The sequence below is a fragment of the Pteropus vampyrus genome, unplaced genomic scaffold, assembly GCF_000151845.1.
Source record: "Pteropus vampyrus isolate Shadow unplaced genomic scaffold, Pvam_2.0 Scaffold335, whole genome shotgun sequence".
Taxonomy (NCBI): domain Eukaryota; kingdom Metazoa; phylum Chordata; class Mammalia; order Chiroptera; family Pteropodidae; genus Pteropus; species Pteropus vampyrus.
This window is the reverse complement of record NW_011889116.1, coordinates 3572011-3578805: the sequence shown is the minus strand read 5'-3', so window position 1 is coordinate 3578805 and position 6795 is coordinate 3572011. Positions and strand designations below refer to the sequence as shown.

General features: G+C 32.5%; 1 non-coding gene across 1 annotated transcript; it reads right to left on the bottom strand.

Moving 5' to 3' along the window:
- Positions 1–6404: 6404 nt before the first annotated feature.
- LOC111730782 lies at positions 6405–6523 on the bottom strand. Its single transcript, XR_002776819.1, has one exon. It is a non-coding gene; the product is annotated as a 5S ribosomal RNA (ribosomal RNA).
- Positions 6524–6795: the final 272 nt, after the last annotated feature.

Here is a 6795-nt window from a genome sequence, read left to right as displayed (position 1 = left end):
TGCAGAAAAACTGTTTGATGAAATCTAGCATCCATTTATGATAAAAATTCTCAGCAAAGTGGGAATAGAGGAAACATACTTCAACATAATAAAGGCCATATATGACAAACCTACAGCTAACATCATACTCAATGGGGAAAGGCAAAACACATTTTCCTCAAGATCAGGAACAAGACAAGGATGCCCAGTTTCACCACTTCTCTTCAACATTGTATTGGAAGTTTTAGCCACAGGAATAAGACAAGAAAGAGAAATAAAAGGCATCCGTATTAGAAAGGAAGAAATAAAACTCTCATTATTTTCCAATGACATGATACTATATAGAGAGAACCCCAAAGATTCCACCAGAAAACCTGTTATAACTGATCAATGAATTCAGTAAAGTAGCAGGTTACAAAATAAATATTCAGAAGTCAGTGGCATATTTAAGCACCAATGATGAAACAATCCCATTTAGAATTGTGTCGAAAACTATAAAATACCTGGGAATCAATTTTACCAAGAAGGTAGAAGACCTGTTTTCAGAAAATTATGTCATCGAAAAAAGAAATTGAAGAAAATACAAATAAATGGAAGCATATACCGTGTTCATGGGTAGGGAAAATCAACATCATTAACATGGCCATACTACCCAAAGAAACCTGTAGATTCCATGCAATCCCTATCAAAATACCAAAGGCATTTTTTCTGAGAGATAGAACAAGTAACCCTAAAATTTATGGAGACATAAAAAACCTTGAAGAGCCATGGCAATCTTGAGAAAGAAGAACAAAGTTGGAGGTATCACACTACCTGATATCAAACTATATTACAAGACTACAGTAATTAAAACATCATGGTTCTGGCATAATAACAAATACATTGATAAATGGAACAGAATAGAGAGCCTAGAAATAAATCCATGCCTATATGCTCACTTAATATATGACAAAGATGCTAAGAATATACAATGGGGTAAAGATAGTCTCTTCAAAAAATGTTGTTGGGAAAATTGGACAGATACATGGCAAAAAAAAGAAACAGGACCTTCTTACACTGTATACATGAATAGACCCAAAATGGATTAAAGACTTAAATGTAAGACGTGAAACCATAAAACTTCTAAAAGTAAACATAGTCAGTAAACTCTCTGGTATTACTAACAGAAATTTCTTTTCAGATATATCTCCTTTGGCAAGGAAAACAAAAGAAAAAATAAACAAATGGGACTACATCAAACTAAAAAGTTTTTGTACAACAAAGGAAATCATCCACAAAACAAAGAGACAACTGACTGGGAGAAAATATTCACTAATGATACATCTGATAAGGGGTTAATATCCAAAATATATAAAGAACTTACACAACTTAACAAGAACAACAAAAACAATCTAAAAACATAGGCAGAAGACCTGAACAGATAATTCTCCAAAGAGGAAATACAGATGGCTAATAAACATATGAAAAGATGCTCGAGGTCACTAATCATCAGAGAAATGCAAATTAAAACCACAATTAGATATCAACTCACACCTGTCAGAGTGGCTATCATCAATAAATCAAAAAACAGCAAGTGTTGGCAAGGATGCAGAAAAAAGGGAACCCTCATACATTGTTGGTGGGATTGCAAATTGGTACAGCCTCTATGGAAAACAGTATGGAGGTTTCTCAAAAATATATAAATGGATATACCTTTTGACCCAGCAATTGCACTTCTGGGTATTTAGTCAAAGGAAATCAAAACAATATTCCATAAAGATCTATGCACCGCAATATTCATGGCAGCACAATTTACAATAGCCAAGATATGGAAGGAACCTAAATGTCCATCAACAGATGATTGGATAAAGAAATTATGGTTAATATATATAATGGAATATTACTCAGCCATTAAAAAAATGAAATCCAACCATTTGCAATGACATGGATGGACCTAAAAGTTCTTATACTAAGTGAAATAAGTCAGACAGAGAAAGATAAATACCATATAATTTCACTTATATGAAAAATCTAATAAACAAAAAGAACAAACTAATCAAAAACAGACTCACAAATATAGTGGGAAATTTGGTGATGGACAGAGAGGTGGGTGTTGGGGGGCTGGGACAATGGGGTGAAGGGTTAAAGAAGTGCAAATTCATAGTTTATAGTTGGTCATGGGGATAGGGAGCATGACAAAGGAAATGCAGTTAGCATTAATATGATGGCTAGGTGAAAGGCCAAGGGAGGGATAGAGTGATTGGAGGGATCATTTTATGAACTATATAGATGTCTAAACAATGTATTGTATACTTGAAACTAATTTAAAAAAATAAAAATAAAAACTTTTGTTTCACAGCAAAAGTGGTAATAAGAGGAAAGTTCATATCATTACAGGCCTATCTCGGGATAAAAGAATGAGTCCAAATAAAAAAACCTTACATTACATCTTAAAAAGCTAAAAAAAAGAATAATTGAAGCTGAAGGTCAGCAAAAGGAAAACAAAATAAAAATTGGAGTAGAATTAAATAAAATTGAGAACAAAAAGACAATCAAAAAAATAAATGCAACAAAGAGCTGGTTCTTTGAGAAAACTAACAAAATTGTCAAACTCCTAGCTAGACTCACAAAGAGAGAGAGAGAGCGAGAGAGGGAGAGAGAGAGAGAGAGAGAGAGAGAGAGAGAGCGAGAGAGGGAGAGAGAGAGAGAGAGAGAGAGAGCGGGAGAGGGAGAGAGAGAGAGAGGAAACAAGATAAACAAAATTGGGAATGAAAGAGAAGTTTTATGACCGAAATTCAAAGGATCATACCAGAATACTATGAAAAATTATGACACGAAATTTAATACCCTAGAAGAAATGGACAAGTTCTTAGAAATATACAACCTTCCTTGACTGAAGTGTAAAGAACTGGAAAATCTAAATAGTCCAGACAGCAGTACGGAAATTGAAAGGATCATCAAAAACTTCCCCAAAACTTAAAGTCCAAGACCAGAAGCCTTCACTAGTGAATTCTAGCAGTCATTCAAAGAAGGTTTAATAATTATTTTTCTCAAACTCTTTCAAAATGATGAAGTAAAAGCCATACTTCCTAACTCATTTTATGAGGCCAAAATTACCCTGATATCAAAAACTGGTAAAGATAATACAAAACAAAGAAACAAACAAACAAACAAAAACTACTGACCAATATCTCTCGAAAACACAGATTCAAAAATCCTAAATAAGGTACTAGATAATTGAATACAACATATTAAAAAGACCATGATCAAGTAAGCTTCATCCCAGTGGCACAGGGATGATTTAACATATGTAAATCATTAATGCGATGCACCACATAAATAAAATAAAGTATAAAAATCATATATCAATAGATGTAGAAAGCTTTTGCCAAGATACAGCATCATTTAAAACACTTAATAATAAGTGTATGGAACGAAAGTACTTCAACATAATAAAGGCCACATATGAGAAACCATAGCTAACATCAAACTTAATGGTAAAAAACTAAACAACATTTCTCTAAGATAAGAAACAAAACAAGGCTATCTGCTGTCACCACTATTATTCTATATAACTGGAAGTCCTATTGAAAGCAATCAGGCAAGTGAAAGAAATAAAAGACATCCAAATAAGAAATAAAGAATTAAAATTGTCACTTTTTGCAGATAACATGATTTTCTATATAGAAAACTCTAAAGACTCCACTAAATACTATTAGAAATAATAAACAGATACAGTAAATTTTCTGGATACAAAATCAATGTTCAAATATCCATTGAATTTCTATACTCTAATAAAATTTCAGAAAAATAAAAAAAGAAAACAAAACAAGACAATTTATTTTACAATTGCGACAAAAAGAATAAAATACCTGGGAATAAACCTAACAAAACATGTGAAGGACCTATAGAATGAAAACTATGAGACACTATTAAAATAAATTGAAGAATAAACAAAGAAATGGAAAGATATTCCATATTCTTGAATTGGAAGAATCAACATAGTTAAAATGACCTTATTACATAAAGCATTATACAGATTTAATGCAATCCCCATCAAAATTCCATCGGCATTTTTTTAAAGAAATAGAACAAAAAAAATCACCAGATTTGTATGGAAGCACAAATAACCCTGAATAGCCAACGCCATCCTGAGAATAAAGAAGAAGGCTTGAGGTATCACTCTACTTGATTTCAAATTATACTACAAAGGGACAATAATCAAAACAGTGTGGTATTGGCAGAAAAACAGACACACTGACCAGTGGAATAGAATCAAGAGTACGAAAGTAAACTCCCAGGTATATAAGCAAATATTTTTTGACAAAGGAGCCAAAAACATAAAACGGAGAAAGAAAAGCCTCTTCAATAAATGGTGCTGGGAAAACTGGAAAGCCACATGCAAAAGAATAAAACTAGACTGTTGTTTATCACCATACACCAAAAGTAACTCAAAATGGATCATAGACCTAAATATAATACCTAAAAGAGTAAGTTGCATAGAAGAAAACATAGGTAATAAACTCATGGACCTAAAACTTAGAGAGGATTTTATAAATTTTTCCGCAAAGGCAAGGGAAGTAAAAGCAAAAATAAATGAATGTGAGCATATCAAACTTAAAAGGTTCTTCACAGCAAAAGAAACCATCAACAAAGAAAAGAGGCAGCCATCTGAAAGAGAGAACATATTTGTGAACAATGCCTCTGGTAAGAGGCTAATATCCAAAATATACAAATAACTCATATGATTCAACAACAACAAACAATCCAATTAAAAATGGACAGGGGACCTGAACAGACACTTCTCCCAAGAAGACAAACAAATGGCCAACAAACATATGAAAAGCTCGACTTCACTAGCTGTTAGAGAAATGAAAATCAAAACCACAATGTGATACCATCTCACACCTGTTAGAATGGCTATCATCAACAGTACAAGTAATAACAAGTGTTGGAGAGGTTGTGGGAAAAAAAGGAATCCTCATATACTGCTTGTGGGAATATAAACTGGTACAGCCACTATGAAAAACAGTATGAACTTTCCTCAAAAAAACTAAAACCTGGAATTGTATTACTATATGATCCACCAATCCCTTTTCTGGGTATTTACCACCACCCCCCCAAAATAAAACCCTGAAAATATTTATCCACAAAGATATATGCACCCCTACATTCATAGTAGCATTATTCACAGTGGCCAGTACATGGAAGCAACCAAAATGTCCTATGATAGATGATTTGATAAATAATAAATAGTACATATATACAATGTAATATTAGTTAGCTATAAGAAAAGATGAAATACTGCCATTTGTGACAACATGGATGGATCTTGAAATAATCATGATAAGCTAAATAAGTCAGACAAAAAGTTGAGAACCACGTGATATCTCTCATATGTGGAATATAAAACTGAAAGCACCAAACAAAATGACAAGCAAATGGATTCATGGAATGGACAGATTAGTGGTTGCCAAAGGGAAGAGGAAGAGGGGGTGGTAGATAGGAGTCAAATATTTGGTAAGAGAAGGTAATCTAACTCTAGATGGTGAACACACAGTGCAGTATATATGAGACTTATTGTGGAATGATACACTTGAACTTATTTGATTTTATTAATGTCACCCTATAATTTTCAATAAATAAATAAGTAGATGATAGATGATAGAAGATGATGATGATAGGTAGATGATAGATAGATGATAGATAGATAGATAGATAGATAGATAGATAGATAGACAGACAGATAGATTTTTCTCTTTCACAATCAAGCTTAAGTCAAAGACAGTAGAACTTTAGTGTAACTTTACTTACTATTACATGGAAATTATAATAACTCTATTAGGAGCCAATTGCAATATGGAAAGTGTAAATATTAGTGCTATTCTTGTAAGAGACAGTGATACAAGCAAAGAGATGACCTTCATTAGCATTTCCTATAGAAATTTTGCAACAGAGTAGATAAAATAAAAATTTTAAAAATATATAGAGTTTAGCTTTCAAATGTATTATAACTATGAAGTAATCCATGAAAAAAATTAAAATATAAAATCTGAAAACTGATGTTCTAAATAGCTACACCTAGCTACCTAATTTTCTTATTCAAATAAATATTGTTCTTTATAATTCTAAACAGATATATGATTTCTAAGAAAAGTGCACTCACTTTAATGGATTTAAAACATTATTTCATAACTCATGACACATATATTGAGCAATTCTTTTCTGAATTTATTTCAAATTATAATTAACATACAATATTATATTTATTTCAGATGTACAACATAGTTCCTACACATTATATACCTTATAAAGTTATGCACCTTACGAAGTGACAGAATCATATCCATTTTATTTTTTTAGGTGAGGAAACCCTTAGTTGACGTCACACATTGCAAGGACCTTGTCAGCTTACAATCTCTTATATGTTTTTTTATTATTTTTTATGCCTACAGCACCTGGTCTTCCTGAGTGGTTTCCCATCCAAGTACTAACCAGGCCCGACCCTGCTTAGCTTTTGAGATCAGACGGGATCAGGCTTGTTCAGGGTAGCATGGCCGTAGACCATATGCATTTTTAAACAGCTATGTTATACAGCTGACTCAGAGTAAATATATAGGCAGTCCACCCAAACCTTATTTTGTTGACATATGTGGCTTCTGAATCATGATTTCCCTAGTCTTAAATACTTTATTATTTAGACCCAAAGGCAAGATTCTGCAGTAATCCTAGGATTAATTCACCTTGTTAATATTTTTGGTTCTTGCCATTGTCATCAAATGTATTCAGTCACATTTGAGTCTTCTATCATTGAAAAAATTGATAAGCAAAATTTCA